This window comes from Oryzias latipes, chromosome 1 (genome assembly GCF_053564925.1).
Source record: "Oryzias latipes strain Hd-rR chromosome 1, Olatipes_Hd-rR_3.1".
Lineage (NCBI taxonomy): Eukaryota > Metazoa > Chordata > Actinopteri > Beloniformes > Adrianichthyidae > Oryzias > Oryzias latipes.
In genome coordinates, this window is record NC_136237.1 from 3667749 (window position 1) to 3691315 (window position 23567).

At 40.5% G+C, this 23567-nt stretch overlaps 2 long non-coding RNA genes and 32 other non-coding genes across 34 annotated transcripts; 16 read left to right on the forward strand and 18 right to left on the reverse strand.

Moving 5' to 3' along the window:
* Positions 1-2714: 2714 nt before the first annotated feature.
* On the forward strand, positions 2715-5513 carry LOC110015774 (uncharacterized). Its single transcript, XR_013657003.1, has 3 exons — positions 2715-2853; positions 4004-4219; positions 4585-5513. It is a non-coding gene; the product is annotated as an uncharacterized LOC110015774 (long non-coding RNA).
* Positions 5514-5808: 295 nt separating this feature from the next.
* Positions 5809-6995, forward strand: LOC144992980 (uncharacterized). Its single transcript, XR_013657011.1, has 2 exons — positions 5809-6129; positions 6243-6995. It is a non-coding gene; the product is annotated as an uncharacterized LOC144992980 (long non-coding RNA).
* A 1062-nt stretch (positions 6996-8057) lies between these two features.
* On the reverse strand, positions 8058-8128 carry trnag-gcc (transfer RNA glycine (anticodon GCC)). The gene has a single exon. It is a non-coding gene; the product is annotated as a tRNA-Gly (tRNA).
* A 462-nt stretch (positions 8129-8590) lies between these two features.
* On the forward strand, positions 8591-8662 carry trnae-cuc (transfer RNA glutamic acid (anticodon CUC)). Its single transcript has one exon. It is a non-coding gene; the product is annotated as a tRNA-Glu (tRNA).
* A 341-nt stretch (positions 8663-9003) lies between these two features.
* On the reverse strand, positions 9004-9074 carry trnag-ucc (transfer RNA glycine (anticodon UCC)). The gene has a single exon. It is a non-coding gene; the product is annotated as a tRNA-Gly (tRNA).
* Positions 9075-9267: 193 nt separating this feature from the next.
* Positions 9268-9339, forward strand: trnae-uuc (transfer RNA glutamic acid (anticodon UUC)). The gene has a single exon. It is a non-coding gene; the product is annotated as a tRNA-Glu (tRNA).
* Positions 9340-9652: 313 nt separating this feature from the next.
* On the reverse strand, positions 9653-9723 carry trnag-gcc (transfer RNA glycine (anticodon GCC)). Its single transcript has one exon. It is a non-coding gene; the product is annotated as a tRNA-Gly (tRNA).
* Positions 9724-10601: 878 nt separating this feature from the next.
* On the reverse strand, positions 10602-10672 carry trnag-ucc (transfer RNA glycine (anticodon UCC)). The gene has a single exon. It is a non-coding gene; the product is annotated as a tRNA-Gly (tRNA).
* A 193-nt stretch (positions 10673-10865) lies between these two features.
* On the forward strand, positions 10866-10937 carry trnae-uuc (transfer RNA glutamic acid (anticodon UUC)). The gene has a single exon. It is a non-coding gene; the product is annotated as a tRNA-Glu (tRNA).
* Positions 10938-11250: 313 nt separating this feature from the next.
* On the reverse strand, positions 11251-11321 carry trnag-gcc (transfer RNA glycine (anticodon GCC)). The gene has a single exon. It is a non-coding gene; the product is annotated as a tRNA-Gly (tRNA).
* A 462-nt stretch (positions 11322-11783) lies between these two features.
* trnae-cuc (transfer RNA glutamic acid (anticodon CUC)) lies at positions 11784-11855 on the forward strand. The gene has a single exon. It is a non-coding gene; the product is annotated as a tRNA-Glu (tRNA).
* Positions 11856-12199: 344 nt separating this feature from the next.
* On the reverse strand, positions 12200-12270 carry trnag-ucc (transfer RNA glycine (anticodon UCC)). The gene has a single exon. It is a non-coding gene; the product is annotated as a tRNA-Gly (tRNA).
* A 578-nt stretch (positions 12271-12848) lies between these two features.
* trnag-gcc (transfer RNA glycine (anticodon GCC)) lies at positions 12849-12919 on the reverse strand. The gene has a single exon. It is a non-coding gene; the product is annotated as a tRNA-Gly (tRNA).
* Positions 12920-13381: 462 nt separating this feature from the next.
* On the forward strand, positions 13382-13453 carry trnae-cuc (transfer RNA glutamic acid (anticodon CUC)). Its single transcript has one exon. It is a non-coding gene; the product is annotated as a tRNA-Glu (tRNA).
* Positions 13454-13794: 341 nt separating this feature from the next.
* On the reverse strand, positions 13795-13865 carry trnag-ucc (transfer RNA glycine (anticodon UCC)). The gene has a single exon. It is a non-coding gene; the product is annotated as a tRNA-Gly (tRNA).
* Positions 13866-14058: 193 nt separating this feature from the next.
* trnae-uuc (transfer RNA glutamic acid (anticodon UUC)) lies at positions 14059-14130 on the forward strand. Its single transcript has one exon. It is a non-coding gene; the product is annotated as a tRNA-Glu (tRNA).
* A 310-nt stretch (positions 14131-14440) lies between these two features.
* trnag-gcc (transfer RNA glycine (anticodon GCC)) lies at positions 14441-14511 on the reverse strand. Its single transcript has one exon. It is a non-coding gene; the product is annotated as a tRNA-Gly (tRNA).
* Positions 14512-14972: 461 nt separating this feature from the next.
* Positions 14973-15044, forward strand: trnae-cuc (transfer RNA glutamic acid (anticodon CUC)). Its single transcript has one exon. It is a non-coding gene; the product is annotated as a tRNA-Glu (tRNA).
* Positions 15045-15652: 608 nt separating this feature from the next.
* Positions 15653-15724, forward strand: trnae-uuc (transfer RNA glutamic acid (anticodon UUC)). Its single transcript has one exon. It is a non-coding gene; the product is annotated as a tRNA-Glu (tRNA).
* A 313-nt stretch (positions 15725-16037) lies between these two features.
* On the reverse strand, positions 16038-16108 carry trnag-gcc (transfer RNA glycine (anticodon GCC)). Its single transcript has one exon. It is a non-coding gene; the product is annotated as a tRNA-Gly (tRNA).
* An 877-nt stretch (positions 16109-16985) lies between these two features.
* trnag-ucc (transfer RNA glycine (anticodon UCC)) lies at positions 16986-17056 on the reverse strand. The gene has a single exon. It is a non-coding gene; the product is annotated as a tRNA-Gly (tRNA).
* A 320-nt stretch (positions 17057-17376) lies between these two features.
* On the reverse strand, positions 17377-17447 carry trnag-ucc (transfer RNA glycine (anticodon UCC)). The gene has a single exon. It is a non-coding gene; the product is annotated as a tRNA-Gly (tRNA).
* Positions 17448-18324: 877 nt separating this feature from the next.
* Positions 18325-18395, reverse strand: trnag-ucc (transfer RNA glycine (anticodon UCC)). Its single transcript has one exon. It is a non-coding gene; the product is annotated as a tRNA-Gly (tRNA).
* A 193-nt stretch (positions 18396-18588) lies between these two features.
* On the forward strand, positions 18589-18660 carry trnae-uuc (transfer RNA glutamic acid (anticodon UUC)). The gene has a single exon. It is a non-coding gene; the product is annotated as a tRNA-Glu (tRNA).
* A 313-nt stretch (positions 18661-18973) lies between these two features.
* trnag-gcc (transfer RNA glycine (anticodon GCC)) lies at positions 18974-19044 on the reverse strand. Its single transcript has one exon. It is a non-coding gene; the product is annotated as a tRNA-Gly (tRNA).
* Positions 19045-19506: 462 nt separating this feature from the next.
* trnae-cuc (transfer RNA glutamic acid (anticodon CUC)) lies at positions 19507-19578 on the forward strand. The gene has a single exon. It is a non-coding gene; the product is annotated as a tRNA-Glu (tRNA).
* Positions 19579-19922: 344 nt separating this feature from the next.
* trnag-ucc (transfer RNA glycine (anticodon UCC)) lies at positions 19923-19993 on the reverse strand. Its single transcript has one exon. It is a non-coding gene; the product is annotated as a tRNA-Gly (tRNA).
* Positions 19994-20186: 193 nt separating this feature from the next.
* trnae-uuc (transfer RNA glutamic acid (anticodon UUC)) lies at positions 20187-20258 on the forward strand. Its single transcript has one exon. It is a non-coding gene; the product is annotated as a tRNA-Glu (tRNA).
* An 846-nt stretch (positions 20259-21104) lies between these two features.
* Positions 21105-21176, forward strand: trnae-cuc (transfer RNA glutamic acid (anticodon CUC)). Its single transcript has one exon. It is a non-coding gene; the product is annotated as a tRNA-Glu (tRNA).
* A 344-nt stretch (positions 21177-21520) lies between these two features.
* Positions 21521-21591, reverse strand: trnag-ucc (transfer RNA glycine (anticodon UCC)). Its single transcript has one exon. It is a non-coding gene; the product is annotated as a tRNA-Gly (tRNA).
* A 193-nt stretch (positions 21592-21784) lies between these two features.
* Positions 21785-21856, forward strand: trnae-uuc (transfer RNA glutamic acid (anticodon UUC)). The gene has a single exon. It is a non-coding gene; the product is annotated as a tRNA-Glu (tRNA).
* A 313-nt stretch (positions 21857-22169) lies between these two features.
* On the reverse strand, positions 22170-22240 carry trnag-gcc (transfer RNA glycine (anticodon GCC)). Its single transcript has one exon. It is a non-coding gene; the product is annotated as a tRNA-Gly (tRNA).
* An 878-nt stretch (positions 22241-23118) lies between these two features.
* trnag-ucc (transfer RNA glycine (anticodon UCC)) lies at positions 23119-23189 on the reverse strand. Its single transcript has one exon. It is a non-coding gene; the product is annotated as a tRNA-Gly (tRNA).
* Positions 23190-23382: 193 nt separating this feature from the next.
* trnae-uuc (transfer RNA glutamic acid (anticodon UUC)) lies at positions 23383-23454 on the forward strand. Its single transcript has one exon. It is a non-coding gene; the product is annotated as a tRNA-Glu (tRNA).
* Positions 23455-23567: the final 113 nt, after the last annotated feature.

A 23567-nucleotide genomic window follows, 5' to 3' on the forward strand; every position in this document is an offset into this window, starting at 1 on the left:
AATGTTAATGTGCAGTTGCTGGGATATGTTGTGATTTTTGCAGAAATTTGAGAGTATGGTAAAATTTACAATTTATGTCCTTCTGGACTTAATAAGAACTTTTAATGCTATTATTTTTGAGAGTTCCTTACTTGGAATTCCTTCAAGTATAAAACCATAATGGCATACATGATAAATAAATAAATGGCCTACCGTTGGAATTATGAAATATACATTTATACTGCAATGTTTCCAACTAAACGAAATGATCAGAATGAATGAATCTCTGACAAAGCAAACCAAATGCAGCTTCCGCTGTGTTTCTATGTTTTGAGGGCTTGCTGTCCCACATTTGTTCCATAATGAGCTTTTTCAGCAAATGAGTCTGTCTTTCAATCAAACCAGACAAGGCGGAGACACTTTTGTGATTGGCAACTCCTCTACTCAGACATTAGCAGCAGCACCCTAACTACATTGATATATATATATATATATATATATATATATATATATATATATATATATATATATATATATATATATATATATATATATATATATATATATATATATGTTTGTGTGTGTGTTTGTGAGAGATTTATTGGTTGATTGCGTATTTTCACATGTTCAGATTTATTTATTTAATTATGAACAGTTAGGGACTCCATACACATTAACCCGAGAGGTGGAAACAATAAGGGTCTTTTTTATTTATTAATGTCTCAATTAAAATAAGAAAAATATTACAAGGTTCAGAAAAGGCACAAGCAGTAGGCTGCCTCCTTAGATTAGCTGACTGACAAGCATACAGAGAGCAGCTGCGGGGCGGGCACTGCCAGCGCGCTATGGGTATTTCCTGCTTTCGCCCCTCAGTACCCGGCAACCTCGCGGCGCCAGCTGGTTAAAACAACGAATGAACGCCGCAACCTCGCCAAAGTCCAGATATTTCAACTCTTGCCCTGCTGCTCCCAAAGCTCATCTTACGCTGAACTCCGATCACTTCTGTCCGATCCTGACGCGCGAATCGCAGGCGGTGTGAATAAAGCTTGATACACCACGGCGCCTAAATTCAAACGGGCCAATCAGCGCATTGCATCAGACTCCTGAGCAGAGCTCCTGCTTAGACAGTTTGGACTGCTCGGACTGTTCCTCCCGCTCGTCACCGGCTCAAGATTTTCTTCGGAATCGGCATCACGCCGCCTGTTGCGGACTGAATTTATTTTATTTTCAGCTCTTTTTCCACCGACACGACAAGAAAAGTGTGTAAGTTGCATGCGTTTTGTTCGTTAGCACTGCTGTGAGAGGTTAGCTAACTTTGCTTCTTGGTGGTATAGCATGTATCACTGTAACATATGCGGAGAATCTGTTCAGTCTGTGAAAGCTTATGTTTTATATTGCAGACTGCATCGTAATGAGCCGCGATGTATTTTTAAATGTGTTGATCCAAGTTGTAAGCAAGTGTTTTCTGGCTATGCTGCTTTAAAATCTCACTTTTACCGCAATCACATTGACACCACAAGAAACTTTCAGGAAGTAAAGTGTGACGTATTCAAATGCACCGTCTCCCTTTGTGAACATCAGTGTGAGGGAACAAAAGCTTTAGTTGCACATTTAAAGAAACACATAGAGGAGGGCCGACATGTGACTTGTCCAGTGAAAGGATGCCAAAGTGTGTTTTCTGTTAAATCCACTTTTACCTCCCATATGTCAAGAAAACACAAACGTTTAGAAAATGTGATTTTCAGGTCAAACTCAGAGACTCAGTCACAGAATCCAACTACAAGTGACAGCCTACAGGAGGTTACCGGTGTCTCAAATGCAGAAAATTCTTGCATAGATGGGTCCAATTTTGTTGACCTTTATCTTAGAAATGTATGTATGTTTTATATTAAACTACAGGGACAGCATCTTCTACCTGCATCCACCATTCAAACCATTGTTGAAGAAATACAAAACATTCACGAATTAGGACAGATGTACACACTTAATAAACTAAGCTCACTTCTAAAAGATATGTCAGTTTCAGATGAAGACATTAAAAAAATCTGTGATTCAGTAAAACAATCAGACATGTTTTCAGCTTGTCATACAGGGCCAATGAGGACTGCTTACTCAAGAGTTCAATGTTTTAAAAATGTGTTCAAATATGTGGAACCCCAGAAAGTGTTTTTGGGTAGAGATGAGAACAGGACAGATAGATTTGCCTATTATGTACCTGTACTAAAAACTCTGAAGAACATGCTGGAATCCACTTTTTGGCAGGGTCTTATGTCAATGGGTCCTAATGTCTCAAATCTGGATGTTCTGAGTGACTGTTGTGATGGTAATGTGTTTCTGTCAAACACATTTTTTCAGGAAAATCCAAACAGTCTCAAGCTGGTTCTATACCAAGATGCATTTGAAGTCGTAAACCCACTTGGTTCTGCCAAAAAGAGGCACAAGGTTTTAGCTGTGTACTTTTCCCTACTCAACATCCCCCCCCATGCTCGATCAAATGTTGATCATATGCAGCTAGTTTTACTCTGCAGAGAGAAAGACTTCAAGGAATTTGGCCATGACAGAGTTTTTTCAGAACTCATGACTGATTTGAAGGTGCTGGAGGAGAATGGGATAACAATGGCAGATGAAAATGTTGTGAAGGGAACTCTCTACTGCATTGCTGGAGACAACCTGGGCTCTCATTGTATTGGGGGTTTTACGGAAAAATTTCAGTTCATCACTGTACTTTTGTAGATATTGTCTGTTAACTCGAACTACATTTCAGGGTGCTGATCCAACAGTCTGTGGAGCTCCGCGAACACCAGACACCTACAGATCTGCCACAGAACAGTTGAAAAGAGAGGATGTGTCAGAAGTGCATGGAATAAAGTTCAGGTCTGTATTTAATTCTTTACAAAACTTTGATGTTTGCACACCTGGCATGCCGCCATGTCTCGGTCATGACATCTTTGAGGGTGTCCTCTCTTACGATCTTGCTCTTTACCTCAAGTACTTCATAAGCACAAAAAAATGGTTCACTTACAAAATTCTGAACAGGCGCATCAAGCAATTTAAGTACACAGGAACTGATGCTTCCTCCAAACCTTCTGAGCTGAGTCCAAAAACCTTGAAACTTAGTGGACAAGCAGTTCAAAATTGGAACTTCTTGAGACTTTTACCTCTCATAATTGGTGACAAAGTGCAGGACCCACAAGATGATGTGTGGCAATTAACCTTGCAGCTCAAGAACATTGTTGACTTGGTTTGTGCTCAGCAAATCTCCAAGGCTCAGGTCACCTATTTGGATGTTCTCATCCAAGAATATTTAGAAACCAGAAAGGCACTGTTTCCTAGCATCAACTTAAGACCTAAACACCACTACTTACGACATTATCCAGGACTGATCCTAAAATTTGGTCCACTCATCAGACTGTGGACAATGCGGTTTGAGAGCAAACATAGTTACTTCAAAAGATGTACCAGACATCTTAAAAACTTCAAAAATTTGTGTTTGACTCTTTCAGAAAGACATCAGATGCTCCAGGCTTTCCTTTCTGCTGGGTCAATGAGCCCTCCAGCATTGCAAATGAGAGATGGCTCGCCATTTTACTCAGAGCTTTACAGTGAACAGGTTAAAACGGCAGTTCTACATTTTGGCTTTACTGAAAGAAACACAAAGATCCCACTTGATGTCATGTACAATGGAATAACTTACAGGAAGGGACAGTTTGTTGTCACCAAGTATGATGACTCAGTGGAGTTTGGTCAACTTCTCCTCATTTTTGTTAAAGATGATTCTGTTGTTCATTTTCTGATGAAAATGCATGTTGCAGAATTTCTTTCTTCCTACAACATGTACTCTATAAAAAATGACACTGGAAGATTAGAATGCAGACTCATCAGTGAACTGATTGACTTGTGGCCATTGTCATCTTATGTGAACAACGGATACCAGATTGTTCCACTGAAGCACAGCATCTTGTCAGACTGAATGCCTTAATGCAGCTGGGCTGGAGACCAAACGTATGTCTGTATCTCCTCACAGATATGGCTGAATCACAGTTGCTGAAGAACATGGGGGATGCAATAACTGAAGTGCTTCCAGACCTTCCCGATGAACTTGTCCAATTGGTTGAAGAAACTTTGAAAACACTTGGTGCAACAACTAGAGATGATTTGAAGTATATCACAGAAAATGATTTGCTGCCTGTGTTAAAGCCCATACAAGCAAGAAGATTGGTGGCTTCCTGGACCCAAAATGGTAAATTTAAAAGATTATTATTGAACATGATCAAACCTATTAAACATGATTATAGAAGTTGGGGGGGTTTAAAAGTAGTTTTTCTCAATCCAAACATGTTGTCATCTTTATTATTTAACCATGCTTTAATAAATCTGCTATTCAGAAAAAAGTTTTTAAAAAATGTGCTGGGAATCTATTAAAAAAACCTAATTAATCGCACATCTGTTAAAAAAATCGTGAATGATCTTCAAAAAGTAATAAATCAGAATTATTTCCTTACGAGTTTATTGGAACAAAAAAGTAAATTAAAGTTTTCTCAACAACACTTAATACATTACAGCAGTATTTGTTACTTTAATCTATTGCTATATTTTATTTTACAGCCTCAAGCACCTCAACACCAAGTGCTGGACATTCCTCTCCATTGCGTGTCCTTTCATCTTCACCTTCAATCTCTTCTTCACCTGGGTCTTCCACCATCGCTTCATCACCTTCAGGAATCCAAACACCAACAATGCCAAACTGGGTAGATAGATTTGAAATACCCTGGGAGAGGTTTCCTGAAGAGCTGATACAGAACTTGGAAAGGCAGAAAAGACCAAGTGCAAGACAACGACGAGCAATGGTTCGTATTGTTGTCTCTGAAATGATGAAGCTTTGTAGGAATCCAACTAAACAAAACACTACTGAAATAGCAAAACAAATGGTGGCCAGGTATCCAAAGTCTTTTCAAGATGTGATTGATGGTGATGTTATTGGACTAGGATATCATTCTCTAGTAAAGCAACTTCAGTCAAGAGTTGAAAATGTCAAGCGACCCAACACACCAAAGGTTATAAAACGCAAAGCTGCGTCAGATAATGATGACACAGATGAAATACCTGCTGAACAAAGAGCAAGTGTTCAAGACACTTATGGCTGTGTTAGCTGGGAGCCAAAGTATTTGCCTCTCTCTGAAACTGTGGAGAGTCAGCTTGAAAAAAAAGAAGAAATGAAGAAGCTGTTCAAGAAAATGAACTACAGCGTAGATCTTGTGAAAGAACTAGTGAAGTGCACCTACTATACGCAGCGTAAAGACATCAACAAAGGGGCAAGCATCCAGAAACTCTGCGAGGAATGGCCTTTTCTCTTCAATGAGGTTGGAATGAAAGAACATTTCCAAAAACTGACTGGTGTTAATCTGATTGAGACCTTCCTTGCTAATGTTGACAAAAAGGGGGCACGTCTGCTAAACTTTCTCAAATGTGTTGATTCAAAAAAACGCAACCATGTGCTGAAAGCTCTTCTCAAGCTTCAGACGGAAAAAGGTCAGTCCACCGGAGGCTCACAAGAAATCATTGAGATGCTGCTTCTGTTGCTGGTTCACTTTGATGAGAATGAACGGCTTCTGTTCCGCTGTGTTGAGATGACAAGCCATTCAGAAGATGTGGAGATGGACAGCGTACCACCAACACCCTTCATCATTGTCTGTGGTAAGTAACTAAAAAAAAGTTTCTTTTTTTTTTCTGGTGTAACCACATGACTGTAGACGTTTGATATCCAGGTGCTTGACACTGGCTAACAGTAACTGTGTTTCCATAATACACATGCAAAACTTTATTGAAAGATTTTTTTTAACAATACCACATGACAACTTTTGATGGGCTGTGTGATTTCTTGTGGCGTGCCACAAGTGTCTCACTCCCCTTCATTCTTTTTGCGCTTTCTCAACTAGTATCAAGCCTTTGATCAGGATTCTGTCAATTTTTTTCTCTTTCAGGTTCCTCCTGCTTCTCTGCTGAAACATTCATGCTAAGCATCGACAGGCAGATTGTCAATGACAACATCTCATCCTTCACCTCCGCCATTTGCCTAATGTTTGGGAGTTATTACTGTTTTAATATACACTACCCTGTGGAACTTCGTTCAACACTGGAGTTCCTCCAAAGGTAACATGCATTTTTTTAAAACATTTTTGTGTGAATTTGTCAGATTTAGCAATTTGATATCAAAACACAGATGTTTAAAACCCTCTATATTTTGTGTTTTTCATTATTTGAAGGTGTTTCTTTTCGATTAATCCCGAGAGAGGCACGAAGGTTGAGTGCAAGAAGAAAAAAGTGTTCTCAGTCAACCCCAGAGTCCTAAGTCTCATCACAGACATTGCTGACCATGAATGGATCTAGAACTACCCATCTTTTGTGGAACAACTTGGAGCTGGATTACATACTTTGAGGATGTTCTTCTGTTAATGGAAGCGTTACAGTTTGGAATGTGAGTTGGACGTTTTTGATTTTGATGCATTTTATAAGACACTTTATGTGGAAGTACTGATTAGAACTAATTGGAAGGACTTGCTCAGCTATCTCAGTGCCTCAAGTGGGATTGTAATGTTTTCTTTTGGTTTAAATTTTGATTTTGGTAAGTTTTTAGCTTTGTTGACGCCATGTTTTTTGACAGTTAATCGGTCTTGACCTTTGAACCTGCTTATGTGCAGTTACATCTCTGAGCGGGTGTATTGTTATGCTTCTAGTTTGGTTTTCCACAAGTAAGAGAACTTTTTTTTTAATTGCTTATTCTTGATGTCAATGAGAAAATTATTTGGTTTATTTGTGGAAAAATCCAAATATCTGATGTTCTTCTTCAGATATTAAATAAAATACTTAAATTGAAATCTGACGTGGACATTTTGACTTGTGCTGTATTAAATAATCTATACTTCGTGTATTAGGCTTGCAGATGAGAATGACTAAAAGTACAGATGTATGAAAAGTTTTGTAGTTTCTGATAACGGCAATTAAACTACAAAGTTGGTTAGATATTTTAATTCTATTTAAAAAAAAATTCTATACATAAATAATTTGTCATTTAAGCTGCCAGGATTTTATCATAAAATTAGCATTCAGAAAAGTTAAAGTTATAGTAATTTTACAGAATTTTCTTTTATAAAATCATTTTCATTGTAACCTTTACAGGGAAAAATTTTTGTTTTTATTGACTTAGCTTTATTTTATTGTTTATTAAGGGTGAAATATTGATTTTTTTTTTTTCCTTTAAGGAAAAACATTTTTTTTCTAGAGTGAAATGTCAACTGTATGACAGTTTTTTTTTAGCGTGAAATCAACAGCAAAAATATGTTCATGCCGTAAAAATGGAAAAATGTTTCACCGTAATTTTTACGGTACTTTTCTGGCAACCACAGCTGACAGCGTTTTACCGTAAAAATTATGGTTTATTTTTTATTTTTCTTCAAGTAAAAACATTTTTTTCTAAAGTGAAATATTGATTTTTCATCAAGTAAAAACATTTTTTCTACAGTGAAATTCTGATTTTTCTTCAAGTAAAAACAATTTTTTCTACAGTGAAATTTTGATTTTTCATCAAGTAAAAACATTTTTTTCCACAGTGAAATATTGACTGTACGACAGTTTTTGATCGTAAAATCTACAAAAAAAATATGTTCATGCCGTAAAATGAAAAAATGTTTCACCGTAGTTTTTACGGTATTTTTCTGGCAACCACAGCTGCCAGCGTTTTACCGTAAAAACTACGGGTTTTTGTTTACAGTGTATGTTCAAAAGGAAACTGGCATGAAACACTAGTTTAACCTACAATGACACACATCCTGAACCATTTTTCAAAGAGAGACCAACCTTGCGTGTTGACCACATCCTAAAGAAGATAACCCAATGAATGAAAGCATCTCTCAGCATTGAATGATTTCTCTTACAAGACGAAAACGCCAGCATTTCAGTAGTGTGAGCTAAGCTTTCCTTGTCATAGATCGACATTGGGCTTTTTACGTTGACACTCTACATGTTTTAATGAAATACTTTGACACAAGAAGGTTACTGAAGATAACAAAATCAGCAATCAATGCATTGGCTGGGAATTGAACCCAGGTCAACTGCATGGCAAGCAGCTATGCTACCACTATACCACCAATGCCCACACAAGTGATGCTACCCCCACATTAAAGGTAGAATCTCCCAGCCTGTGCAAATTTCTGCAGAGAAGAGTTCCCGCCTCTAGTCCAAGAGCCCATCATTGTTGCACAGTGGCACAAGCCATTTACTTGCCCATGTATATGTTTATGCAGTAATTAATGTGCATTTGAACTATCAGCCCAGGAGTACTAGCAGCATGTGTGGGGCAGAGTTATCTGATCCATCTGGACATCTGTTTGACTTTTTAAAGTAGACACATGTTGCAGTCAAGAAGACAAACATCCCAATGGCAGCAAGATGAACAACACAACAAACTGAAGAAATTTGCTACGGTAAAAATAAATGGGCACTGTTCCAAAAATCAGAAATATCTACAACAAGGCCACATCAAAATTGCAGTCTTTTGCAACGTATGCGAATTCTTGTAGTCTGTTAAAAATGTTGTTTGCTTCATGCAGGCGTTTCCCTGATGGTCTAATGGCTAGGATTTGGCGCTCTCACCGCCACGGTCCGGGTTCAATTCCCGGTCAGGGAATCCACCATGTTTATAGGAGAACTCACCTGAAACCCTAGTTAAGCCTATGCACATAATGACACACATTATAAACCACTTTTCAATAGAGACTTATCTAAGACTTGAACCAACCTTGTCATTTGAACACATTCTAAACAAGGGATTCCAAGAGAAGCCAACATTTCTCAGCATTGAATGATTTCTCTGGCAATATAGACATGAAGATGGAAAATTCAACACTTCAGTAGTGTGTGGGCTATGTTTTCCATGTCTTGGATCAACAGACATTACAGGTTGACATTGTACAGGTTTTATTTCAATAATATTTGGCATGAAGTTTAATTCTCAAAAACTCTAATCAATGCATTGGCTGGGAATTGCACCCAGGTCAACTGCTTGGAAGGCAGCTATGCTACCACTATACCACCAATGCCCACTGTGTCAAAAGGACACCGCATTAAAACTAGAATGTCTAAGACTGTGCAAAGTTGTGCAAGGAAGAGTCCCCACATCCAGTCCAAGAACCCATCATTGTTGCACAGTAGCCCAAGCCATTCACCCGCCCAGCTATGACATCCCCTATGCCACCAATGCCAACTCTCTTGAAGCATTTCTACAGGAGAATTTCCCTGATGGTCTAATGGCTAGGATTTGGCGCTTTCACCGCCACGGTCCGGGTTCAATTCCCGGTCAGGGAATCCTCTATGTTCAAAAGGAAACTGGCATGAAACACTAGTTTAACCTACAAAGACACACATCCTGAACCATTTTTCAAAGAGAGACCAACCTTGCGTGTTGACCACATCCTAAAGAAGATAACCCAATGAATGAAAGCATCTCTCAGCATTGAATGATTTCTCTTACAAGACGAAAACGCCAGCATTTCTGTAGTGTGAGCTAAGCTTTCCTTGTCATAGATCGACATTGGGCTTTTTACGTTGACACTCTACATGTTTTAATGAAATACTTTGACACAAGAAGGTTACTGAACATAACAAAAACAGCAATCAATGCATTGGCTGGGAATTGAACCCAGGTCAACTGCATGGCAAGCAGCTATGCTACCACTATACCACCAATGCCCACACAAGTGATGCTACCCCCACATTAAAGGTAGAATCTCCCAGCCTGTGCAAATTTCTGCAGGGAAGAGTTCCCGCCTCTAGTCCAAGAGTCCATCATTGTTGCACAGTGGCACAAGCCATTTACTTGCCCATGTATATGTTTATGCAGTAATTAATGTGCATTTGAACTATCAGCCCAGGAGTACTAGCAGCATGTGTGGGGCAGAGTTACCTGATCCATCTGGACATCTGTTTGACTTTTTAAAGTAGACACATGTTGCAGTCAAGAAGACAAACATCCCAATGGCAGCAAGATGAACAACACAACAAACTGAAGAAATTTGCTACAGTAAAAATAAATGGGCACTGTTCCAAAAATCAGAAATATCTACAACAAGGCCACATCAAAATTGCAGTCTTTTGCAACGTATGCTAATTCTTGTAGTCTGTTAAAAATGTTGTTTGCTTCATGCAGGCATTTCGCTGATGGTCTAATGGCTAGGATTTGGCGCTCTCACCGACACGGTCTGGGTTCAATTCCCGGTCAGGGAATCCACCATGTTTATAGGAGAACTCACCTGAAACCCTAGTTTAGCCTATGCACATAATGACACACATTATAAACCACTTTTCAATAGAGACTTATCTAAGACTTGAACCAACCTTGTCATTTGAACACATTCTAAACAAGGGATTCCAAGAGAAGCAAACATTTCTCAGCATTGAATGATTTCTCTGGCAATATAGACATAAAGATGGAAAATTCGACACTTCAGTAGTGTGTGGGCTATGTTTTCCATGTCTTGGATCAACATTAGACATTACAGGTTGACATTTTACAGGTTTTATTTCAATAATATTTAGCATGAAGTTTAATTCTCAAAAACACTAATCAATGCATTGGCTGGGAATTGAACCCAGGTCAACTGCTTGGAAGGCAGCTATGCTACCACTATACCACCAATGCCCACTGTGTCAAAAGGACACCGCATTAAAACTAGAATGTCTAAGACTGTGCAAAGTTGTGCAAGGAAGAGTCCCCACATCCAGTCCAAGAACCCATCATTGTTGCACAGTAGCCCAAGCCATTCACCCGCCCAGCTATGACATCCCCTATGCCACCAATGCCAACTCTCTTGAAGCATTTCTACAGGAGAATTTCCCTGATGGTCTAATGGCTAGGATTTGGCGCTTTCACCGCCACGGTCCGGGTTCAATTCCCGGTCAGGGAATCCTCTATGTTCAAAAGGAAACTGGCATGAAACACTAGTTTAACCTACAATGACACACATCCTGAACCATTTTTCAAAGAGAGACCAACCTTGCGTGTTGACCACATCCTAAAGAAGATAACCCAATGAATGAAAGCATCTCTCAGCATTGAATGATTTCTCTTACAAGACGAAAACAGCAGCATTTCAGTAGTGTGAGCTAAGCTTTCCTTGTCATAGATCGACATTGGGCTTTTTACGTTGACACTCTACATGTTTTATTGAAATACTTTGACACAAGAAGGTTACTGAACATAGCAAAAACAGCAATCAATGCATTGGCTGGGAATTGAACCCAGGTCAACTGCATGGCAAGCAGCTATGCTACCACTATACCACCAATGCCCACTCAAGTGATGCTACCCCCACATTAAAGGTAGAATCTCCCAGCCTGTGCAAATTTCTGCAGGGAAGAGTTCCCGCCTCTAGTCCAAGAGCCCATCATTGTTGCACAGTGGCACAAGCCATTTACTTGCCCATGTATATGTTTATGCAGTAATTAATGTGCATTTGAACTATCAGCCCAGGAGTACTAGCAGAAAGTGTGTGGCAGAGTTACCTGATCCATCTGGACATCTGTTTGACTTTTTAAAGTAGACACATGTTGCAGTCAAGAAGACAAACATCCCAATGGCAGCAAGATGAACAACACAACAAACTGAAGAAATTTGCTACAGTAAAAATAAATGGGCACTGTTCCAAAAATCAGAAATATCTACAACAAGGCCACATCAAAATTGCAGTCTTTTGCAACGTATGCGAATTCTTGTAGTCTGTTAAAAATGTTGTTTGCTTCATGCAGGCATCTCCCTGATGGTCTAATGGCTAGGATTTGGCGCTCTCACCGCCACGGTCTGGGTTCAATTCCCGGTCAGGGAATCCACCATGTTTATAGGAGAACTCACCTGAAACCCTAGTTTAGCCTATGCACATAATGACACACATTATAAACCACTTTTCAATAGAGACTTATCTAAGACTTGAACCAACCTTGTCATTTGAACACATTCTAAACAAGGGATTCCAAGAGAAGCAAACATTTCTCAGCATTGAATGATTTCTCTGGCAATATAGACATAAAGATGGAAAATTCGACACTTCAGTAGTGTGTGGGCTATGTTTTCCATGTCTTGGATCAACATTAGACATTACAGGTTGACATTTTACAGGTTTTATTTCAATAATATTTAGCATGAAGTTTAATTCTCAAAAACACTAAACAATGCATTGGCTGGGAATTGAACCCAGGTCAACTGCTTGGAAGGCAGCTATGCTACCACTATACCACCAATGCACACTGTGTCAAAAGGACACCGCATTAAAACTAGAATGTCTAAGACTGTGCAAAGTTGTGCAAGGAAGAGTCCCCACATCCAGTCCAAGAACCCATCATTGTTGCACAGTAGCCCAAGCCATTCACCCGCCCAGCTATGACATCCCCTATGCCACCAATGCCAACTCTCTTGAAGCATTTCTACAGGAGAATTTCCCTGATGGTCTAATGGCTAGGATTTGGCGCTTTTACCGCCACGGTCCGGGTTCAATTCCCGGTCAGGGAATCCTCTATGTTCAAAGGGTAACTGGCATGAAACACTAGTTTAACCTACAATGACACACATCCTGAACCATTTTTCAAAGAGAGACCAACCTTGCGTGTTGACCACATCCTAAAGAAGATAACCCAATGAATGAAAGCATCTCTCAGCATTGAATGATTTCTCTTACAAGACGAAAACGCCAGCATTTCAGTAGTGTGAGCTAAGCTTTCCTTGTCATAGATCGACATTGGGCTTTTTACGTTGACACTCTACATGTTTTAATGAAATACCTTGACACAAGAAGGTTACTGAACATAACAAAAACAGCAATCAATGCATTGGCTGGGAATTGAACCCAGGTCAACTGCATGGCAAGCAGCTATGCTACCACTATACCACCAATGCCCACACAAGTGATGCTACCCCCACATTAAAGGTAGAATCTCCCAGCCTGTACAAATTTCTGCAGGGAAGAGTTCCCGCCTCTAGTCCAAGAGCCCATCATTGTTGCACAGTGGCACAAGCCATTTACTTGCCCATGTATATGTTTATGCAGTAATTAATGTGCATTTGAACTATCAGCCCAGGAGTACTAGCAGCATGTGTGGGGCAGAGTTACCTGATCCATATGGACATCTGTTTGACTTTTTAAAGTAGACACATGTTGCAGTCAAGAAGACAAACATCCCAATGGCAGCAAGATGAACAACACAACAAACTGAAGAAATTTGCTACAGTAAAAATAAATGGGCACTGTTCCAAAAATCAGAAATATCTACAACAAGGCCACATCAAAATTGCAGTCTTTTGCAACGTATGCTAATTCTTGTAGTCTGTTAAAAATGTTGTTTGCTTCATGCAGGAATTTCCCTGATGGTCTAATGGCTAGGATTTGGCGCTCTCAACGCCACGGTCCGGGTTCAATTCCCGGTCAGGGAATCCACCATGTTTAAAGGAGAACTCACCTGAAACCCTAGTTTAGCCTATGCACATAATGACACACATAAACCACTTTTCAATAGAGACTTATCTAAGACTTGAACCAACGTTGTCATTTGAACACATTCTAAACAAGGGATTCCAAGAGAAGCAAACATTTCTCAGCATTGAATGATTTCTCTGGCAATATAGACATGAAGATGGAAAATTCGACACTTCAGTAGTGTGTGGGCTATGTTTTCCATGTCTTGGATTAACATTAGACATTACAGGTTGACATTTTACAGGTTTTATTTGAATAATATTTAGCATGAAGTTTAATTCTCAAAAACACTAAACAATGCATTGGCTGGGAATTGAACCCAGGTCAACTGCTTGGAAGGCAGCTATGCTACCACTATACCACCAATGCCTACTGTGTCAAAAGGACACCGCATTAAAACTAGAATGTCTAAGACTGTGCAAAGTTGTGCAAGGAAGAGTCCCCACATCCAGTCCAAGAACCCATCATTGTTGCACAGTAGCCCAAGCCATTCACCCGCCCAGCTATGACATCCCCTATGCTACCAATGCCAACTCTCTTGAAAAATTTCCACAGGAGAATTTCCCTGATGGTCTAATGGCTAGGATTTGGCGCTTTCACCGCCACGGTCCGGGTTCAATTCCCGGTCAGGGAATCCTCTATGTTCAAAAGGAAACTGGCATGAAACACTAGTTTAACCTACAATGACACACATCCTGAACCATTTTTCAAAGAGAGACCAACCTTGCGTGTTGACCACATCCTAAAGAAGATAACCCAATGAATGAAAGCATCTCTCAGCATTGAATGATTTCTCTTACAAGACGAAAACGCCAGCATTTCAGTAGTGTGAGCTAAGCTTTCCTTGTCATAGATCGACATTGGGCTTTTTACGTTGACACTCTACATGTTTTAATGAAATACTTTGACACAAGGTTACTGAACATAACAAAAACAGCAATCAATGCATTGGCTGGGAATTGAACCCAGGTCAACTGCATGGCAAGCAGCTATGCTACCACTATACCACCAATGCCCACACAAGTGATGCTACCCCCACATTAAAGGTAGAATCTCCCAGCCTGTGCAAATTTCTGCAGGGAAGAGTTCCCGCCTCTAGTCCAAGAGCCCATCATTGTTGCACAGTGGCGCAAGCCATTTACTTGCCCATGTATATGTTTATGCAGTAATTAATGTGCATTTGAACTATCAGCCCAGGAGTACTAGCAGCATGTGTGGGGCAGAGTTATCTGATCCATCTGGACATCTGTTTGACTTTTTAAAGTAGACACATGTTGCAGTCAAGAAGACAAACATCCCAATGGCAGCAAGATGAACAACACAACAAACTGAAGAAATTTGCTACAGTAAAAATAAATGGGCACTGTTCCAAAAATCAGAAATATCTACAACAAGGCCACATCAAAATTGCAGTCTTTTGCAACGTATGCGAATTCTTGTAGTCTGTTAAAAATGTTGTTTGGTTCTTGCAGCATTTCCCTGATGGTCTAAGGGCTAGGATTTGGCGCTCTCACCGCCACGGTCCGGGTTCAAGTCCCGGTCAGGGAATCCACCATGTTTAAAGGAGAACTCACCTGAAACCCTAGTTTAGCCTATGCACATAATGACACACATTATAAACCACTTTTCAATAGAGACTTATCTAAGACTTGAACCAACCTTGTCATTTGAACACATTCTAAACAAGGGATTCCAAGAGAAGCAAACATTTCTCAGCATTGAATGATTTCTCTGGCAATATAGACATGAAGATGGAAAATTCGACACTTCAGTAGTGTGTGGGCTATGTTTTCCATGTCTTGGATCAACATTAGACATTACAGGTTGACATTTTACAGGTTTTATTTGAATAATATTTAGCATGAAGTTTAATTCTCAAAAACACTAAACAATGCATTGGCAGGGAATTGAACCCAGGTCAACTGCTTGGAAGGCAGCTATGCTACCACTATACCACGAATGCCTACTGTGTCAAAAGGACACCGCATTAAAACTAGAATGTCTAAGACTGTGCAAAGTTGTGCAAGGGAGAGTCCCCACATCCAGTCCAAGAACCCATCATTGTTGCACAGTAGCCCAAGCCATTCACCCGCCCAGCTATGACATCCCCTATGCTACCAACGCCAACTCTCTTGAAACATTTCCACAGGAAAATTTCCCTGATGGTCTAATGGCTAGGATTTGGCGCTTTCACCGCCACGGTCCGGGTTCAATTCCCGGTCAGGGAATCCTCTATGTTCAAAAGGAAACTGGCATGAAACACTAGTTTAACCTACAATGACACACATCCTGAACCATTTTTCAAAGAGAGACCAACCTTGCGTGTTGACCACATCCTAAAGAAGATAACCCAATGAATGAAAGCATCTCTCAGCATTGAATGATTTCTCTTACAAGACGAAAACGCCAGCATTTCAGTATTTTGAGCTAAGCTTTCCTTGTCATAGATCGACATTGGGCTTTTTACGTTGACACTCTACATGTTTTAATGAAATACTTTGACACAAGAAGGTTACTGAACATAACAAAAACAGCAATCAATGCACTGGCTGGGAATTGAACCCAGGTCAACTGCATGGCAAGCAGCTATGCTACCACTATACCACCAATGCCCACACAAGTGACGCTACCCCCACATTAAAGGTAGAATCTCCCAGCCTGTGCAAATTTCTGCAGGGAAGAGTTCCCGCCTCTAGTCCAAGAGCCCATCATTGTTGCACAGTGGCGCAAGCCATTTACTTGCCCATGTATATGTGTATGCAGTAATTAATGTGCATTTGAACTATCAGCCCAGGAGTACTAGCAGCATGTGTGGGGCAGAGTTACCTGATCCATCTGGACATCTGTTTGACTTTTTAAAGTAGACACATGTTGCAGTCAAGAAGACAAACATCCCAATGGCAGCAAGATGAACATAACAACAAACTGAAGAAATTTGCTACAGTAAAAATAAATGGGCACTGTTCCAAAAATCAGAAATATCTACAACAAGGCCACATCAAAATTGCAGTCTTTTGCAACGTATGCTAATTCTTGTAGTCTGTTAAAAATGTTGTTTGCTTCATGCAGGAATTTCCCTATGGTCTAATGGCTAGGATTTGGCGCTCTCACCGCCACGGTCCGGGTTCAATTCCCGGTCAGGGAATCCACCATGTTTAAAGGAGAACTCACCTGAAACCCTAGTTTAGCCTATGCACATAATGACACACATTATAAACCACTTTTCAATAGAGACTTATCTAAGACTTGAACCAACCTTGTCATTTGAACACATTCTAAACAAGGGATTCCAAGAGAAGCAAACATTTCTCAGCATTGAATGATTTCTCTGGCAATATAGACATGAAGATGGAAAATTCGACACTTCAGTAGTGTGTGGGCTATGTTTTCCATGTCTTGGATCAACATTAGACATTACAGGTTGACATTCTACAAGTTTTATTTCAATAATATTTAGCATGAAGTTTAATTCTCAAAAACACTAATCAACGCATTGGCTGGGAATTGAACCCAGGTCAACTGCTTGGAAGGCAGCTATGCTACCACTATACCACCAATGCCCACTGTGTCAAAAGGACACCGCGGAAACTGGCATGAAACACTAGTTTAACCTACAATGACACACATCCTGAACCATTTTTCAAAGAGAAACCAACCTTGCGTGTTGACCACATCCTAAAGAAGATAATCCAATGAATGAAAGCATCTCTCAGCATTGAATGATTTCTCTTACAAGACGAAAACGCCAGCATTTCAGTAGTGTGAGCTAAGCTTTCCTTGTCATAGATCGACATTGGGCTTTTTACGTTGACACTCTACATGTTTTAATGAAATACCTTGACACAAGAAGGTTACTGAACATAACAAAAACAGCAATCAATGCATTGGCTGGGAATTGAACCCAGGTCAACTGCATGGAAAGCAGCTATGCTACCACTATACCACCAATGCCCACACAAGTGATGCTACCCCCACATTAAAGGTAGAATCTCCCAGCCTGTGCAAATTTCTGCAGGGAAGAGTTCCCGCCTCTAGTCCAAGAGCCCATCATTGTTGCACAGTGGCACAAGCCATTTACTTGCCCATGTATATGTTTATGCAGTAATTAATGTGCATTTGAACTATCAGCCCAGGAGTACTAGCAGCATGTGTGGGGCAGAGTTACCTGATCCATCTGGACATCTGTTTGACTTTTTAAAGTAGACACATGTTGCAGTCAAGAAGACAAACATCCCAATGGCAGCAAGATGAACAACACAACAAACTGAAGAAATTTGCTACAGTAAAAATAAATGGGCACTGTTCCAAAAATCAGAAATATCTACAACAAGGCCACATCAAAATTGCAGTCTTTTGCAACGTATGCGAATTCTTGTAGTCTGTTAAAAATGTTGTTTGGTTCATGCAGCATTTCCCTGATGGTCTAAGGGCTAGGATTTGGCACTCTCACCGCCACGGTCCGGGTTCAAGTCCCGGTCAGGGAATCCACCATGTTTAAAGGAGAACTCACCTGAAACCCTAGTTTAGCCTATGCACATAATGACACACATTATAAACCACTTTTCAATAGAGACTTTTCTAAGACTTGAACCAACCTTGTCATTTGAACACATTCTAAACAAGGGATTCCAAGAGAAGCAAACATTTCTCAGCATTGAATGATTTCTCTGGCAATATAGACATGAAGATGGAAAATTCGACACTTCAGTAGTGTGTGGGCTATGTTTTCCATGTCTTGGATCAACATTAGACATTACAGGTTGACATTTTACAGGTTTTATTTCAATAATATTTAGCATGAAGTTTAATTCTCAAAAACACTAAACAATGCATTGGCTGGGAATTGAACCCAGGTCAACTGCTTGGAAGGCAGCTATGCTACCACTATACCACCAATGCCCACTGTGTCAAAAGGACACCGCATTAAAACTAGAATGTCTAAGACTGTGCAAAGTTGTGCAAGGAAGAGTCCCCACATCCAGTCCAAGAACCCATCATTGTTGCACAGTAGCCCAAGCCATTCACCCGCCCAGCTATGACATCCCCTATGCCACCAATGCCAACTCTCTTGAAGCATTTCTACAGGAGAATTTCCCTGATGGTCTAATGGCTAGGATTTGGCGCTTTCACCGCCACGGTCCGGGTTCAATTCCCGATCAGGGAATCCTCTATGTTCAAAAGGAAACTGGCATGAAACACTAGTTTAACCCACAATGACACACATCCTGAACCATTTTTCAAAGAGAGACCAACGTTGCGTGTTGACCACATCCTAAAGAAGATAACCCAATGAATGAAAGCATCTCTCAGCATTGAATGATTTCTCTTACAAGATGAAAACGCCAGCATTTCAGTAGTGTGAGCTAAGCTTTCCTTGTCATAGAGCGACATTGGGCTTTTTACGTTGACACTCTACATGTTTTAATGAAATACTTTGACACAAGAAGGTTACTGAACATAACAAAATCAGCAATCAATGCATTGGCTGGGAATTGAACCCAGGTCAACTGCATGGCAAGCAGCTATGCTACCACTATACCACCAATGCCCACACAAGTGATGCTACCCCCACATTAAAGGTAGAATCTCCCAGCCTGTGCAAATTTCTGCAGGGAAGAGTTCCCGCCTCTAGTCCAAGAGCCCATCATTGTTGCACAGTGGCGCAAGCCATTTACTTGCCCATGTATATGTTTATGCAGTAATTAATGTGCATTTGAACTATCAGCCCAGGAGTACTAGCAGCATGTGTGGGGCAGAGTTACCTGATCCATCTGGACATCTGTTTGACTTTTTAAAGTAGACACATGTTGCAGTCAAGAAGACAAACATCCCAATGGCAGCAAGATGAACAACACAACAAACTGAAGAAATTTGCTACAGTAAAAATAAATGGGCACTGTTCCAAAAATCAGAAATATCTAAAACAAGGCCACATCAAAATTGCAATCTTTTGCAACGTATGCTAATTCTTGTAGTCTGTTAAAAATGTTGTTTGCTTCATGCAGGAATTTCCCTGATGCTCTAATGGCTAGGATTTGGCGCTCTCACCGCCACGGTCCGGGTTCAATTCCCGGTCAGGGAATCCACCATGTTTAAAGGAGAACTCACCTGAAACCCTAGTTTAGCCTATGCACATAATGACACACATTATAAACCACTTTTCAATAGAGACTTATCTAAGACTTGAACCAACCTTGTCATTTGAACACATTCTAAACAAGGGATTCCAAGAGAAGCAAAAATTTCTCAGCATTGAATGATTTCTCTGGCAATATAGACATGAAGATGGAAAATTCGACACTTCAGTAGTGTGTGGGCTATGTTTTCCATGTCTTGGATCAACATTAGACATTACAGGTTGACATTTTACAGGTTTTATTTCAATAATATTTAGCATGAAGTTTAATTCTCAAAAACACTAAACAATGCATTGGCTGGGAATTGAACCCAGGTCAACTGCTTGGAAGGCAGCTATGCTACCACTATACTACCAATGCCCACTGTGTCAAAAGGACACCGCATTAAAACTAGAATGTCTAAGACTGTGCAAAGTTGTGCAAGGAAGAGTCCCCACATCCAGTCCAAGAACCCATCATTGTTGCACAGTAGCCCAAGCCATTCACCCGCCCAGCTATGACATCCCCTATGCCACCAATGCCAACTCTCTTGAAGCATTTCTACAGGAGAATTTCCCTGATGGTCTAATGGCTCGGATTTGGCGCTTTCACCGCCACGGTCCGGGTTCAATTCCCGGTCAGGGAATCCTCTATGTTCAAAAGGAAACTGGCATGAAACACTAGTTTAACCTACAATGACACACATCCTGAACCATTTTTCAAAGAGAGACCAACCTTGCGTGTTGACCACATCCTAAAGAAGATAACCCAATGAATGAAAGCATCTCTAAGCATTGAATGATTTCTCTCACAAGACGAAAATGCCAGCATTTCAGTAGTGTGAGCTAAGCTTTCCTTGTCGTAGATCGACATTGGGCTTTTTACGTTGACACTCTACATGTTTTAATGAAATACTTTGACACAAAAAGGTTACTGAACATAACAAAATCAGCAATCAATACATTGGATGGGAATTGAACCCAGGTCAACTGCATGGCAAGCAGCTATGCTACCACTATACCACCAATGCCCACACAAGTGATGCTACCCCCACATTAAAGGTAGAATCTCCCAGCCTGTGCAAATTTCTCCAGGGAAGAGTTCCCGCCTCTAGTCCAAGAGCCCATCATTGTTGCACAGTGGCGCAAGCCATTTACTTGCCCATGTATATGTTTATGCAGTAATTAATGTGCATTTGAACTATCAGCCCAGGAGTACTAGCAGCATGTGTGGGGCAGAGTTACCTGATCCATCTGGACATCTGTTTGACTTTTTAAAGTAGACACATGTTGCAGTCAAGAAGACAAACATCCCAATGGCAGCAAGATGAACAACACAACAAACTGAAGAAATTTGCTACAGTAAAAATAAATGGGCACTGTTCCAAAAATCAGAAATATCTACAACAAGGCCACATCAAAATTGCAGTCTTTTGCAACGTATGCTAATTCTTGTAGTCTGTTAAAAATGTTGTTTGCTTCATGCAGGAATTTCCCTGATGCTCTAATGGCTAGGATTTGGCGCTCTCACCGCCACGGTCCGGGTTCAATTCCCGGTCAGGGAATCCACCATCTTTAAAGGAGAACTCACCTGAAACCCTAGTTTAGCCTATGCACATAATGACACACATTATAAACCACTTTTCAATAGAGACTTATCTAAGACTTGAACCAACCTTGTCATTTGAACACATTCTAAACAAGGGATTCCAAGAGAAGCAAACATTTATCAGCATTGAATGATTTCTCTGGCAATATAGACATGAAGATGGAAAATTCAACACTTCAGTAGTGTGTGGGCTATGTTTTCCATGTCTTGGATCAACATTAGACATTACAGGTTGACATTCTACAAATTTTATTTCAATAATATTTAGCATGAAGTTTAATTCTCAAAAACACTAATCAATGCATTGGCTGGGAATTGAACCCAGGTCAACTGCTTGGAAGGCAGCTATGCTACCACTATACCACCAATGCCCACTGTGTCAAAAGGACACCGCATTAAAACTAGAATGTCTAAGACTGTGCAAAGTTGTGCAAGGAAGAGTCCCCACATCCAGTCCAAGAACCCATCATTGTTGCACAGTAGCCCAAGCCATTCACCCGCCCAGCTATGACATCCCCTATGCAGCCAATGCCAACTCTCTTGAAGCATTTCCACAGGAAAATTTCCCTGATGGTCTAATGGCTAGGATTTGGCGCTTTCACCGCCACGGTCCGGGTTCAATTCCCGATCAGGGAATCCTCTATGTTCAAAAGGAAACTGGCCAGAAACACTAGTTTAACCTACAATGACACACATCCTGAACCATTTTTCAAAGAGAGACCAACCTTGCGTGTTGACCACATCCTAAAGAAGATAACCCAATGAATGAAAGCATCTCTCAGCATTGAATGATTTCTCTTACAAGACGAAAACCCCAGCATTTCAGCAGTGTGAGCTAAGCTTTACTTGTCATAGATCGACATTGGGCTTTTTACGTTGACACTCTACATGTTTTAATGAAATACTTTGACACAAGAAGGTTACTGAACATAACAAATACAGCAATCAATGCATTGGCTGGGAATTGAACCCAGGTCAACTGCATGGCAAGCAGCTATGCTACCACTATACCACCAATGCCCACACAAGTGATGCTACCCCCACATTAAAGGTAGAATCTCCCAGCCTGTGCAAATTTCTGCAGGGAAGAGTTCCCGCCTCTAGTCCAAGAGCCCATCATTGTTGCACAGTGGCACAAGCCATTTACTTGCCCATGTATATGTTTATGCAGTAATTAATGTGCATTTGAACTATCAGCCCAGGAGTACTAGCAGCATGTGTGGGGCAGAGTTACCTGATCCATCTGGACATCTGTTTGACTTTTTAAAGTAGACACATGTTGCAGTCAAGAAGACAAACATCCCAATGGCAGCAAGATGAACAACACAACAAACTGAAGAAATTTGCTACAGTAAAAATAAATGGGCACTGTTCCAAAAATCGGAAATATCTACAACAAGGCCACATCAAAATTGCAGTCTTTTGCAACGTATGCTAATTCTTGTAGTCTGTTAAAAATGTTGATTGCTTCATGCAGGAATTTCCCTGATGGTCTAATGGCTAGGATTTGGAGCTCTCACTGCCACGGTCCGGGTTCAATTCCCGGTCAGGGAATCCACCATGTTTAAAGGAGAACTCACCTGAAACCCTAGTTTAGCCTATGCACATAATGACACACATTATAAACCACTTTTCAATAGAGACTTATCTAAGACTTGAACCAACCTTGTCATTTGAACACATTCTAAACAAGGGATTCCAAGAGAAGCAAAAATTTCTCAGCATTGAATGATTTCTCTGGCAATATAGACATGAAGATGGAAAATTCGACACTTCAGTAGTGTGTGGGCTGTGTTTTCCATGTCTTGGATCAACATTAGACATTACAGGTTGACATTGTACAGGTTTTATTTCAATAATATTTATCATGAAGTTTAATTCTCAAAAACACTAAACAATGCATTGGCTGGGAATTGAACCCAGGTCAACTGCTTGGAAGGCAGCTATGCTACCACTATACCACCAATGCCCACTGTGTCAAAAGGACACCGCATTAAAACTAGAATGTCTAAGACTGTGCAAAGTTGTGCAAGGAAGAGTCCCCACATCCAGTCCAAGAACCCATCATTGTTGCACAGTAGCCCAAGCCATTCACCCGCCCAGCTATGACATCCCCTATGCCACCAATGCCAACTCTCTTGAAGCATTTCCACAGGAGAATTTCCCTGATGGTCTAATGGCTAGGATTTGGCGCTTTCACCGCCACGGTCCGGGTTCAATTCCCGGTCAGGGAATCCTCTATGTTCAAAAGGAAACTGGCATGAAACACTAGTTTAACCTACAATGACACACATCCTGAACCATTTTTCAAAGAGAGACCAACCTTGCGTGTTGACCACATCCTAAA